Consider the following 15396-nt stretch of genomic DNA (forward strand, 5'->3'; position numbering starts at 1 on the left):
CAAACATCGACTGGGACTGTCATAGTGTTAAAGGTTTAGATGGAGAGGAATTTTTTAAGTATGTACAAGACAATTTTCTGATTCAGTATATGGATGTACCTACTAGGGAAGGTGCAAAACTTGACCTACTGTTGGGAAATAAGGCAGGGCAGGTGACTGAGGTATCAGTGGGGGAGCACTTTGGGGCCAGTGACCATAATTCTATTTGTTTTAAAATCGTGATGGAAAAGGATAGACCAGATCTAAAAGAGGAAGTTCTAAATTGGAGAAAGGTCAATTTTGACAGTATTAGGCAAGAACTTTCAAAAGCTGATTGGACGCAGATGTTCGCAGGCAAAGGGACGGATGGAAAATGGGAAGCCTTCAGAAGTGAGATAACAAGAATCCAGAGAAAGTATATTCCTGTCAGGGTGAAAGGGAAAGCTGGTAACTATAGGGAATGCTGGATGACTAAAGAAATTGAAGGTTGGGTTGAGAAAAAGAAGGAAGCATATGTTAGGTACAGACAGGATAGATCGAGTGAATCCTGAAAAGAGTATAAAGAAAGTAGGAGTATACTTAAGAGGGAAATCAGGAGGGCAAAACGGGGACATGGGAAAGCTTTGGCAAATAGAATTAAGGAGAATCCAAAGGGGTTTTACAAATATTTTAAGGACAAAAGGGTAACTAGGGAGAGAATAGTGACCCTCAAAGATGAGCAAGGCGGCCTTTGTGTGGAGCCACAGAAAATGGGGGAGATACTAAATGAATATTTTGCATCAGTATTTACTGTGGAAATGAATATGGAAGATATAGGCTGTAGGGAAATAGATGGTGACATCTTACAAAATGTCCAGATTACAGAGGAGGAAGTGCTGGATGTCTTGAAACGGTTAAAAGTGAATAAATCCCCAGGACCTGATCAGGTGTACCCTAGAATTCTGTGGGAAGCTAGAGAAGTGATTGCTGGGCCTCTTGCTGAGATATTTGTATCATCGATAGTCACAGGTGAGGTGCCGGAAGACTGGAAGTTGGCAAACGTGGTGCCACTGTTTAAGAAGGGTGGTAAGGACAAGCCAGGGAACTATAGACCGGTGAGCCTGATCTCGGTGGTGGGCAAGTTGTTGGAGGGAATCCTGAGGGACAGGATGTACATGTATTTGGAAATGCAAGGACTGATTTGGGATAGTCAACACAGCTTTGTGTGTGAGAAATCATGTCTCACAAACTTGATTGAGTTTTTTGAGGAAGTAACAAAGAAGATTGATGAGGGCAGAGCAGTAGATGTGATCTATGTGGACTTCAGTAAAGTGTTCGACAATGTTCCCCATGGAAGACTGATTAGCAAGGTTAGATCTCATGGAATACAGGGAGAACTAGCCATTTGGATACAGAACTGGCTCAAAGGTAGAAGACAGAGGGTAGTGGTGGAGGGTTGTTTTTCAGACTGGAGGCCTGTGACCAGTGGAGTGCCACAAGGATCGGTGCTGGGCCCTCTACTTTTTATCATTTACATAAATGATTTGGATGCGAGCATAAGACGTACAGTTAGTAAGTTTGCAGATGACACCAAAATTGGAGGTGTAGTAGACAGCGAAGAGGGTTACCTCAGATTGCAACAGGACCTTGACCAGATGGATCAATAGGCTGAGAAGTGGCAGATGGAGTTTAATTCAGATAAATGCGAGGTGCTGCATTTTGGGTAAGCAAATCTTAGCAGGACTTATACAATTAATGGTAAGGTCCGAGGGTGTGTTGCTGAACAAAGAGATCTTGGAGTGCAGGTTCATAGCTCCTTGAAAGTGGAGTCGCAGGTAGATAGGATAGTGAAGAAGGCGTTTGGTATGCTTTCCTTTATTGGTCAGTGTATTGAGTACAGGAGTTGGGAAGTCATGTTGTGGCTGTACAGGACATTGATAAGGCCACTGTTGATCTTGATCAATGGGCTGAGGAATGGCAGAAGGAGTTTAATTTAGATAAATGTGATGATTTCATTTTGTGCAAGCAAATCTTAGCAGGACTTATACACTGAATGGTGAGGTCTTAGGGAGTGTTGCTGAACAAAGAGACCTTGGAGTGCAGGTTCATAGCTCCTTGAAAGTGGAGTCACAGGTAGATAGAATAGTGAAAAAGGCGTTTGGTATGCTTTCCTTTATTGGTTAGAGTATTGAGGTCATGTTGCAGCTGTACAAGACATTGGTTAGGCACTGTTGGAATATTGAGTGCAATTCTGGTCTCCTTCCTATCGGAAAGATGTTGTGAAACTTGAAAGGATTCAGAAAAGATTTTCAAGGATGTTGCCAGGGTTGGAGGATTTGAGCTATAGGGAGGGGCTGAACAGGCTGGGGCTGTTTTCCCTGGAGTGTCGGAGGCTGAGGGGTGACCTTATAGAGGTTTCCAAAATTATGAGTGGCAGGGATAGGATAAATAGGCAAAGTCTTTTCCCTGCAGTCAGGAGTCCAGAACTAGAGGGCATAGGTTTAGGGTGAGAGGGGAAAGATATAAAAGAGATCTAAGGGGCAACATTTTCACGCAGAGGGTGGCACGTGTATGGAATGAGCTCCCAGAGGAAGTGGTGGAGGCTGGTACAATTGCAACATTTAAGAGGCATTTGGATGGGTATATGAATATGAAGGGTTTGAGGGGATATGGGCCGGGTGCTGGCGGGTGGGACTAGATTAGGTTGGGATATCTGGTCGGCATGGACAGGTTGGACCGAAGGGTCTGTTTCCATGCTGTACATCTCTACGATTCTATGACTCTATACCAACAAAACTAGTAAGTGGCTCAATGTAGTTTTTTTTTTAAGCAAAAACAGAAGTTGCTTTAAAAGCTCAATCGGTCTAGCAGCATCTGTGAAGAGAAATCAAAGTTAATGTTTCAGTTTCGATGATTCTTTCTCAGAAATCACCAATCTTTAACTCTGATTTTGCTTCACAGATTCTGCCAGACCTGCTGAGCTTTTCCAGCAACTTCCGCTTTTGCTTCTGACTTTCAGCATCCGCAGTTCTTTCGATTTTTATTTAGTTTTTTTAAACATTATTTTGCATGATGTAAAATCAACTCACTTCGCTGGTTCAGAAAATCTTCTTTATGATTCTTGTCTTTTTGTGATTTGTAAATGCCAGTGTTGGACTAATTAAACCTGTTGGACTATAACCTGGTGTTGTGATTTTTATCTTTTTGTGAGAATCCCATTTCCAGCTCTATTAACCAACAGCTTTAAATGCCTTCTCTTAAATACATTAATTGATATATTTTAACACAAAGAAAAATGTAGAAACATTTATGTTCCTTTATAGTCCCAATTTGTGTTAGCGATTTTAAAATTATTTCAAGGGCAGAAATTTGCACTGTTATCTCTCCAGAAAAGCGCCATTATTTCAGGTCCAATCGTATGTAGTTTCCCAATCATGCCCAAAGTTTTTCAATTTTCTTTTGCATCACATATTGAACATTGGTCTGAGACATGGGCATCATTGTGAGGCTGAGTGTATAAAATTTCTCTCTGCCCAAGTTTCACTTAAAAGGATGCTTTTTCACTCCTTCATTCCTAGGTGTACTTCATGATAGTAAAAGTTTCGTCAAGCATAGGATAGTTCAGCTGAGCTGTTTTAAAATATGTGATGCTGTGAGTTTTGTTGTCATTTCTTGCAGCCTTTTTCTGAGAATTTCATCAGATGACAAGAATACTATAGATAACATGAACATGGTACTGTGCAAATGATGTATCTAAACGCACACTTCCCCTTTACAGTGCTAAGTACAGTAATTTGACAACACCAAATTATTTAGAAATGTTGATTAATTCAAAAAGCCAAGACTTCATAGAATCCCTACAGTGCAGAAAATTATTCACCACATCGAGTCTGCACTGATCCTCCAAACAGCATCCTAAACAACCCCAATCCCTACATTTCCCATGGCTAATCCATTTTAGCTGCACATCTCTGGACACTACAGGGCAATTTAGAATGGCCAATCCACCCAACCTGCACATCTTTGAACTGTGAGTGGAAACCGGAGCACCCAGGGGAAACCCACACAGCCATGGAGAGGACATGCAAACTCTATAGAGGCAGTCGCCCGAGTGTGGATTGGAACCCAGGTCTACTGGTGCTGTGTGGCAGCAGTGCTAATCACCATGTCATCCATCCAGAACGAATGACTCTGTTACATTCTGCATGATTCGGCATTTCAAAGCCTTGAAGCTGTCACAGATCAGAAAATTTTCAATCCATAATGCTTTTGTCTTGAAATGCAGAATTTATTGTATGGAACTATTTTTCACTCAGCGTCACCAACAATTCGTTTGTGAGGGTTGCCCTGCATTTTTGTTGCGTGAAATCTTACAGAGGTCTGTCCAATGTGGGCTATACAAAGTACTGCATTTTGGTAAAACAAACAAGGACAGGACTAATAAAGTTGATGAAGGGCTTTTGCCCGAAATGTCGATTTCGCTGCTCCTTGGATGCTGCCTGAACTGCTGTGCTCTTCCAGCACCACTGATCCATAATAAAGTTAATGGTAGGGACCTGGATAGTGATGTTGAACAGAGACACCTAAGGGATCAGGTACATAGATCCTTGAAAATTGAATCATAGGCAGACAGATGGTTAAGAAGACATTTAGCGTGCTTGCCTTCATTGGTCAGACCATAGGAGTAGGGATGTCATGTTGAGGTTGTATAGGAAGTTGTACATTGAGGCCACTTTTGGAATACTGTGTACAGTTCTGGTTGACCTACCAGGATGTTGCTGGGAATGGAGGTTTGAGGTTTCAGAAGAGGCTGGAAAAAGCTGAGATGTTTTTTCACTGGACTATAGGAAGTTGAGGGGTGACCTCTTAGAAGTTTATCAAATCATTTGGGGTAGAAATTTGGAGAATAGCAAAAGTCTTTTCCCTAGGCTATGGGAGTTCAAAACTAGAAAGCATATTTTTAAGGTGAGAGGAGAAACACTTAAACATTTGAGGGGAAATGTTTTCACACAGAGGGTGGTATGTATATGGATTGAACTGCCAAAAGAAGTGGTAGATGCAGGTACAGTTACAACATTGGGATAGGAAAGGTTTAGATGGAAGTGGGCCAAATACAGGCAGGTGGGACTAGTTTAGTTTGGGAAACTTGGCTGGCATGGACGATTTGGACTGAAGGGTCTGTTTCTGTACTGTATGAATCTATGACTCATTGCCTCTTCTGATGACATTTTTCTCTGAAACTCTTCAGCTTTCCTGTAAGTATATAGGATCTTGCCTTCAATTCCACCTTCAGTCTTTTTTTTGGTCTTAAAAAAACACTTTTTATTTGAAAGTTAACAATGTCCATGGTACATTGAGGTTCTGCCCCATTGTCATGACAACATATTTGGGAAATTTATCTAAGACAGCTTTTATTTAACAAGCAATAAATTTTTTAAAAATTTTACAATTCCATAAAAGATTGTAAAACAATTATGTGATAAGATTACAGGTTTTATGTTGTTCAAAGAGTAAACGAACTAAAAACATTACTAATTAAACATTATTGTCTTGGATTGCATATTCTTCAAAGTACTGAACAAAAATTTTAGCACATTCTAATAAACCCACTGTCAGGAATACATTGCACATTCCTTTAATTGGACATTCAGTTCTCCTAGAATAAATCCAAAATGTTTCTTAGCCACCAAGAATTTACTTCAGATCTTTTCCTTTCTCAGTCTGGAAACTTCTAATTTTATAACTGTCTTTCACTGTGTGAATTTCCCTGGAGACCTCTCCCCTGGACTGTAAGCTAGACAAATTTTCCAGTTCTAATGATAGGTCATTGGTTTGAAATTTTAGCTCTGTTTGTCTGCACAGAAGTTGCCTGCTCCATTGAGGATTTCAGGCAATTTTTGACATTATTTCACTTTTCCAACATTCACAGTATTTTGTATTCATAACATGTATTTGTTTATCTTGTTCTAATATAAATCCTCCTGCCTCCTATACAATTGTTCAGAGCCGTCAAGAGGGAACTGCAAACAGTCACTGTTTAATAGTGGAGACCACTGTTTTTGAAGGTTAATTAATGACATGATGTGACTGACACCTGGGGAAATGAAATGTTTGTGCATCTTTCCTGGAAATTTTAACACACTGATCCCGGGCAATAGGAATTGACAATTTAGCCAAGCTGTATCAATGTGGCAAGAATGCATCCATCTACTCTCCTCTCTTAGGAGACTAATGTATTCATTGTTATCAGTTTTCAGTTCACCATTTAAAATTGTTTTCTTTTAAAATTTCTTAAGCCACATCTGAAGCTGAACTCCAGGACATGACTTTTTTTTTATATTTTATTAAACAAATTACAAAACAGTTTACAATAAACATTTACAACTGTACAAGAGACAGCAATTTTACAAGGGAGAGGAGCAGCAAAGCTAGGCCCCAAACCCTACTGTTCGACCATTTTACAGGGAGATGAGGACAACCCTCAAATCCCAGTTCCACATTTAACAAGACAGTGACAATGACATTTGTACATTAAACAATACGGTTGCATACAGAAGTGCAGACAATACAGACCCAGCAAGCCCCCACCCCTCCCACCTTTCGACCACTCAAAACTTTTAATGTGCAATAGATGGTCAGCACGGTGGCTCAGTAGTTAGCACAGCACCAGGGACCTGGGTTTAATTCCAACCTCAGGTAACTGCCTGTGTACAGTTTGCACATTCTCCCTGCGTCTGCATGGGTTTCTTCTGGGTGCTCCAGTTTCCTGCCACAGTCCAAATTTGAGCAAGTTTGGTGGGTTGATGTAGTGGTAGGTTTAAAGAAATGGTGTCTTCAAACCAGATCATTAAGGGTTAATTGTTGACAGTTAATTGGACATAACAATGAGCAATTGAAATAAAGTGGAAAAGTGCCAGAAGACAGGGACAGTGCAAAAACAGGAGCTTATGCCTGAAATGTCAACTCTCCCGCTCCTTGGATGCTGCCTGACCTGCTGTGCTTTTCTAGCACCTTTTCAACTCTGACTCTCCAGCATCGACCTTCCTCACTTTCTGCAATGCAAAAACAGCCCATTTTGACATGAAAAGTAATCATGTACGAACTTATCAGTGGGAACTGCCTTGAAGAGCTTTTACACAGGGTCACCTTGATATGCTGGTTCAGCACAATAGGATTCTGGGAAAGTACTGAAATTACACGGAATGGTGGTACAGCGTGTAATCTTATATTCAAAGTAGTATTAATATCAAGAACTTTGCCCTATTCAGGGGACTTCACCGTGAACAGGGATTGCAAATAGTGCCAGGAACCCCAGGTTCTCTAGACCAGCCAACGTAAAGCGGGGTCCCCAATGGGCAGGAGGCACTTATTGAACATGTCCAAAATAGTGTCATCACTCATTAGTTTGTTGTCTAATATATCTAAAGTAGATTACTGCTTAATGTATATTTATGCTTATATATACATATTTACTGCTGAATGTACAGATATATATTTACCTCAATATATTAATTTACGAGTTAATATATTCAGCACCAATTAATATATATATTACCAGCAAAAAAATGTGTTAATGAGTATCACTTAACTGGTAGAGTATTTTGTTGCACCCAACTGAACCCACTGTTGCACTATAACAACTGGCCATGCTAAATTGTCCTGTAGTGTCCAAAGATGTGGAGGCTAGGTGGGTAATGGTAAATATGGGGCTACGGGGATAAAGGTAGGGTCTGGCTGGGATGCTGTTTAGAGGGTCAGCGCAGATTCGATAGGCCAAATAGCCTCTTCTGGAACTATAGGGATTCAATGATTCTAACAGATAATGTCAGGTACAGATAGTGCAATATTTATTACAGAACTGCAAAGAAATCTGACTATATCTCTGGAAAAGTCACGGTGTTTAAATCCATTGCTTTGTGTGCAGACGCATACACTTACAAATGCCCTAAAGTTGAACTTGAACTTGACTTTCAGAGACCTGTTCCTGTGGGTGGATTAGTGATAATACTGAAAGCATCATGCCCAACTTAAAGAGTTCACAAACAACCCACGGATGATATTTAATGAACGACTGATATGAGGTACAAGCATAGAGAATGCTGGAGAAACTCAGCAGGTCTGGCAGCATGTTGTGAGAGAGAAACAGAGTTTACGTTTTGAGTGGGAAATTACTCCTCTTCTGCCGTTCTCGAAATTCTGAAGAAGAGTCATACCAAACTCGAAATGTTAACTCTGTTTTTCTCCAGATTCTCTGTGCGTGTTTCAGATTTCCAGCCTCCACTGTGTTTTGCTTTTAACTGATAAGTGTTGCACAAAAACAAAACTGCTTGCGTGCTTCATACTTGCGGCATATCACACAATAATAGTCATTTCTAGACTTAGATCAGAAAAGTTTTCAATTATCTTTCTCTGTTCATTGTTTGGAGATTAATTTAGAGATTTGTAGGGAGCTATTTTGGTGTAAGAGTGAAAACAGGTGGTAAATGGGTGATGTGTAAATAAAACTCATCTGTTTGAAAGGCTGGATTTAGCATGCAGTTTTACACCTAATTGCTGATGAACATAATTTGCTAAAAGAATTGTAACAGAAATCTGAGGGTGCTTATGCTGCAGTGGTAGTGTTTTACCTCTGAGCCAGCAGGCCCAGGTTCAAGTTCCACCCACTCCAGAGCCATATCTGAGCAGGCTTATGAGAAAAATGTCGAAAAGGGAAACCTGTAGGTTTAGTACATGTGCTAACAGCATTGTGGATATAATCACACCACAGGGACTGCAGTAGTTCAAGAAAGCTGCTCATCACCATATTTTCAAGGGCAGCTAGGGGGAGATGCTAGTGTTGTGCTAATGACACTGAACTCGCAACCCAGAGGCCTAGCCTAAGGCTTTGAGAACTTGTGTTCAAATTTCAGCAGGGCAGCTGGTGGAATTTAAATTTAATGACTAAATCTGGATTTTAAGACTAGTCTGTGTAATTTTGTCCCCATCAACTAACATCAAATGTTGCAAGAAAAACCCATCTCATTGATTGATGTCCTTTGGGGAAAGAACCTGCCATCCTTCCCCAGTCTGGTCTCCATGTGACTCCAGACCCACAGCAATGCAGTTGACTCTGGAACCATCAGCAAACCATTTTGTTCAAGGGCACTTAGGGACAGGCAAATAATGCTGGAGTTCACAGTAATACACACATCCCAAGAACAAATCTTTAAAAAGTGCTGATTAGGAGCAATTTTCTTGGTAATGAATAAGTCACTCTGTCTGCCCTCATGTCCTGTTCTCACTTCTTCTCCAGTCTGAGGGAGACTCCAAGTAGGATATTCATGAATCAAACATTCCACTTCTCCTGGTGACTCCCGTAAAATAGAGCAGCACATTTTTCACTAATATAGATAGTGTTAGTGAACTTTTGATAAAGGATCCCAAAAAGCTGTCTCGGAAGTTTCAAATGTTTAAACTCCCAGAAGCAGGTGAATGAGAAATGGTGATAAACCTTTAAGAATTGTTCACAATCCTCAAAAAAGAGAATACCCTTTTCCTGTTCAACTGGTTGCTATTAGGAATATGCATGAAGCCAAAGACTGATCTCAAAATGCTGTGTGGACTCTGAACCTGACAGGACCTCCCCACATTTAACAAGGTGCCAAACAAGAATGGTGAACACAAGTGAGACAAACATTGCCGATCAACACCCAACTCCTGTTCAGAGGTAGGGACACAACCCCTGCACCACAAGAGGGACTTGACTCAGTCTTTTTTTAACCTATTTTTCTGACTAACCTGTTCAGAGATTTTTTACACACCTCTGGTGCAGATGGAACTGAAGCCCAGGTCTCCCCTTGCAGGGGTAGGGTCACTACCACTATGCCACAAGAGGGTCCCAGTCAATTCTTTTGTTTTACTTAACCTATTTTTCTAATCAACCTGTTCAGAGATGGTATTGTACACCTCAACTTAAGTCTTTTTTCTTCCTCAAATCATCATGGTGTTTTTTGTAAGAAAGAAAAATGTAGACACTGTTGCGAATAGACTTTATCCTTTTTTTTCTCTCCATTAGAAAAACACCCATGTTGCCAATTGAATATTTACAAGCAAAGCCTGTTCAGGGCATTGCTAACAATCAACACCCACCTTGACCACTGATACTAATGAGGCTCATTAGCGTCCCTCAACATCGCTACAGCATGGTTCTCCAGGTCAAATATTCTTAATTGCAGCTCAGTTAAAAGCTATTGCCCATCAGAAATTAATTTAATGAAGTACCCAATGCAATCACAGATCGCTTTAAGAATATGCTGAAAATTAAGCAAGCATTGGTCCAAAATGAGATGTCCTCCAAAGATCTGTGATCAACTGTAGCAATGTTGAATGTGTGGTTTGACTGTGGAAGAAAAGTTTGAAATACTTACGAAGTCCAGGCCCTGTCAAGTCAGAAAAAAGTGATCAATGTGTTGGGGGTGCAATCAGATCTAGCTAAGTTTGAAGAATAATAGGTCTAATTTTGGAACAGCAAAAGATTTACATAATTTTGGGCTATGTATTTCAATCCATTGGTGGCTTGCGGTGAGGGTATATTACTTGCCATTAATCCTCCTTTTTAGATATTTTCTAATCATTCTGTTCAGAGATATTATTACACCTCTCTAGAGCAGGTGGATTATTAAACCCAGTCCTTCTGGTCCTGGGGGTAGGAATACTTTGCTAATGCTCAAGCTCTGTCTAATTCTCAGGGTAGAGGATAGACAGTAAATCTAAACAAAATGGTGTGCTTTTCTGACATACACAAGGTAATTGAGTGCATGAAAGCACTAGGCACAAGCTAGGTTGACCAATTAGGAATAATTACTTATGATTATCAGGAAATAATCAAAATCCCATCAGGGTTTTGTGCAAAATTGCCTGATTCTCTACACAAAGTCTGGATGAAATCATCAGATTTGATGGTGCTTCAGTAACTTAAATATTAACATTTTCAAAACCTTATGCCTGGATAACAATTTGCAGGCAAACCAGCATCTCAATCCATACTCACCAAACCCTGCGTTCTTGAATTGCTGCAGACCTTCAGATGAAGGTACACCTGAAGTGCTGTTGGGTACGGAGCTCCAGGATTTTGACTGAGTGACAGTGAAGGAACAGTGACTGAGCTCTAAGTCAAGAATGGGTGTGTTGCTTGGAGGAGAATTTGGCATTCATGGTGTCCCCATGCATTTCCTGCCCTTGTGATTCTAGGTGAGCCTTGTCCAACAATGTGACCTGCCGAGGGGTTTTGTGTTTCCCACAAGGTCATTGGTCAAAATGTGTAACTGGAAGAATGTGTAATGGTGCTGCTCCTCCAATCAGCCAGCTATCTCCCATGTTTGCTGTTAGTAAGCTCAAAAATAAGTAAATGCAGGAGAAAAACCCTGTTGTTCACTGTTCCTCCAAACGATGACACATCAGTGGTTTCACAGCCTCGGGCCTGGAGCCGTGGTGATGTATCTACAGGGTAGGGACTGGAAAGCCTGCAGAAGTCAGTTGTTTGGGGAGGAGGGTAAAGAGAAGCAAAGGGCTGTCGAGAAGGGTTGGGAATGAGAATCGAATGGGCCATTGTGATAGCTGGGGAGGGTGGGGCGAGGTCAGCATCAGAGGGAGGGCCAAGTTTCAGGGTGAATGACTCGGACTAAGCCAGATGGCATAACTGCATTTGCCCACTTCCACCACCTCCCCCTTGCCACAAAAACTTATTCACAAAAAAGACTTGGAGGGGAACCCACTTTTGGCTCACACCTTCAGCTGGTTTCTGCTGAACTCAGCTCACAGCCTACACCACCAAAGGCAAAAAAGGTTAATGTTAATTAAGTTCAACTCCTCATCTCAACCCTGGTCCCTACCCTTTTCAACCAATGTTTCTCTGTCTCTCGATCGGCTTCTTAACCAAAAAGGCACAAAGAAAGTTATTAGTTAGCTCTGCTGCTTGGTATGTTTTAATGGTCAATTTCATTAACTACTTATTTAAATAATAACATTGATGTCATAGCATTCAAGGCTATGGGCTTAGTACAGGTATGGGTAATGGTTTAATATTTGGCAGGACAGAATCGATGACCTGAAGGCCCTCTTCTGTATGGTATAAAAGGAAAACAAAAACTTAAATATTATGAATGTATTGCTTTGAAATTGTTCCTCTTTCTAAAATTTATATTCCCTATTGTGGATATCTTTCTGAACTTTGGCACAATGGCCCCTTTGTCAATTTTTCATAGCCCATCAGTTTTAGACTTTGACGGCCGTGCAGACTGTTGTTTGGAGTAAGCCTCTTGATGAGTAAGTAATAATTGGAATTTAAGTAATGAAGTAAGGTTTATTAATTAATTTATTTTTTAATCCAGCAATCGCTAGTTTTTTTGAGGTGATATGCTTCTTCATGTGAGATGTGGAAAATTGGGGACAGTTTGTACGTACCTGACAACTACATCTGCAGGAAGTATGTCCATCAACAGTTCCTGCCAGACCTCATGGATGGACTGGAGCAGCAGTTGGACCTACTTAGGAGCATCCAGTTAGCACAAAGTATCATTTCAGGATCACGGCTATACCCAAAACTGATTGCCGATAAATGGGTGACTGCCTGGACTCAGTGCAGAGACCACTGCAGCTATCCCACTTTCAAACAAGTTACCGCTTTGAATTCTGTTGGGGTGGGGGGCAATGGTCAATCAGCAGTAGCCAAAATGGTGGCCACACCGCTGGCTCTGTTGTACAGCAGGAAGGGTCAAAGAGCAGATGAACGATGGTGGTTGGCAACTCTATAGTCATGGCTCAGATAAGCATTTCTGTTCCTGCAAGTAAGACTTCAGGATGTTATAGGTAGTAGTTGCTTCCCTACCAGGGTCAAAGATGTATTATGCACTTCGGTAGGAGGAACAGAGGCATAGACTATTTTGGAAATAGGAAAGGTTTTTAGAAGTCTGAAGCACAAAGGGACTTGTGAGTCTGAATTCAGGATTCTTTTAAGGTTAACACGCAGGTTCAGTTGGCAGTTAGGTAGGCAAATGTAATGTTAACATTCATTTCAAGAGGGCTAGAATACAAGAACAGAGAAGTACTGCTGATGCTGTATAAGGCTCTGGTCAGTTGTGGGCCTTCTATCTAAGGAAAGATGCCCTGTCCTTGGAGGGAGTCCAGAGGAGATTTGCAAGAAAGATCCCAGGGATGTCGAGCATATCAAAAGTGGTTGATAGGGCTGTACTGGATGGAGTTTAGAAGGATGAGAGGGAATGTGATTGAAATGTACAGAATACTAAGAGGTCTGGGTAGAGTGGACATGGAGAAGACATTAGGAGAGATCAGGATCCAAGAGTACAGACACCAAGTGAAGGGTCAAACTTTTAGACCTCAGATGAGGAAGAATTTCTTCAGTCAGAGGGTGGTGCATCAGTGGATCTCACTGCTGCAATAGGTTGTGGAAGCCAAGTCCTTGAGTGTTTTTAAGACAGAGATAATTAAGTTCTTCATTGGGGAGGGGATGAAGGGTTATGGGGAGAAGGCAGGAGAATGGGATTAAGAAAAATATCAGCCATGTGTGTGAGGCAGAGCAGACCCGATGGACTAAATGGCCTCAATCTGCTCCTATATCTTATGGTCTCAGAGTAGGCGTAGGACATTCTGATAGGGGAGAGTGAACAACTCTCTGAACACAGAGTGTTTTAGAACTAACAACAGAGCCATGAAAGGTGATGAGGTCCTACCCAAGGAATTTAGGGAGTTAGGCACAAAGTTATAATGTAAGACCTCAAGGATTGTAATCTCGGGAGAACTCCCCATGCCAGTGAGGCCAGAAATAGGAAGATAGTCCAATTGAATAATGGTGGCTAAAAAGCTACTATATGAGGGAGAGATTCAAATATCTGGATCATTGGGATCTTTTCCAGGGTAGATGGGACCTGTACAAAAGGATGGCACAGTGGCTAAGTGGTTAACACTGCTGCCTCACAGCGCCAGGGGCCCAGGTTCGATTCCAGCCTTCGGCAACGGTCTGTGTGGAGTTTGCACACTCTCCCCGTGTCGGTGTAGGTTTCCTCCAGGTGCTCCGGTTTCCTCCCACAGTCCAAAGATGTTCAGGTTAGGTGAATTGGCCATGCTAAAATTGCCCATAGTGTTCAGGGATGTGTAGGTTAGGTGCATTAGTCAGGATAAATATAGGATAATAGGGTAGGGAAATGGGTCTGGATGGGTTACTCTTCGGAAGGTTGATGTTGACTTGTTGAGCCGAAGGGCCTGTTTCCATCTTGTAGGGATTCTATGAAAAAGCATGGGTTGTACCTAAACTGGAGGGACATTAATATCCTCGAAAGGATGTTTGCTAGTTCCACTCAGAAGGATTTAAACTACTATGACAGGGGAGGGCAGGAAGCGGAGCAGCATGTGAGGAGAAGGTAGAGGTCAATAAGATGAACAAACCAAGCTTGTTCAATGCACAAGGCAGGACAATAAAAAGTGTGTTGAGTAAGCCAGGAGGGAGAACTAATAGAAAGATGCTGAAGGACAAGATAAAGCCAAAATTTGAGTTCTTTATCCAAATGCAAGGAGTGTAAGGAGAAAATCAAATGAGCTTCAGGCACAGATTCAAATTGGAAGCTGTGATAGAGTAGCTGTGATGGAGACATGGCTACAGATAGTCAGGACTGGGAACTAAACATACCAGATTATAAGATTTATAGGCGTGATAGAGAAAATGACAGAGGGGTGGAGTAGCATTATTAATTGGAAACAGAATCACTTCTCGCTTGTGAGGGAGGGTGTAATGAGGGGAAAGCACCCAGTAAAGACCTTATGGGTGAAACTGAGGAAATGTAACTGAGGAAAACCACAACATATCTCAAATAGACGACCCAGAAGCAGCTCAGAAGTGCTAGACTGAAATTAGGCAACTACGTAGCAAAGAAAGAGTAATATGAATATAATTGGGAAGGACAGACAAGCACTTGTTAGAAACGTATCTGTGACGATTTCGTATAGCCACATGTCTTGGACACAATGAGGAGACAAACAAAATTGAGTCGCATAATGAGTAATAGGCCTGATTTAATTAGTGACCTAGCTGCACATGAGCATTTGTCAAATAGTGATCATAACATGATCGTGTTTCGTGTCATGTTTGGAAGCGATAAGCAAATATCGGATATTAGAATTTCAGATTTAATTAAAGCAAATTTTAGTCGGATGAGGCAGGGACTGATCAGAGTTAACAGGGAAGCTCTGCTGATACGTAAATCAGAGTCAAGAAGTGTGCCATTAGGAAAGCACAGCTGGTCAAGCAGCATCCGAGGGGCAGAAGAGTCGACGTTTCGGGCATAAGCTCTTCGTCAGCTTATGTTCGAAACATTGACTCTCCTGTTCCTATGCAGGGTTACGGGGATAGGGTAAATGGGTCAGTCTGGATGGGATATTCTTCAGAGC

The sequence above is a fragment of the Hemiscyllium ocellatum genome, chromosome 21 (genome assembly GCF_020745735.1).
Source record: "Hemiscyllium ocellatum isolate sHemOce1 chromosome 21, sHemOce1.pat.X.cur, whole genome shotgun sequence".
NCBI classification, from domain to species: Eukaryota; Metazoa; Chordata; class Chondrichthyes; order Orectolobiformes; family Hemiscylliidae; genus Hemiscyllium; species Hemiscyllium ocellatum.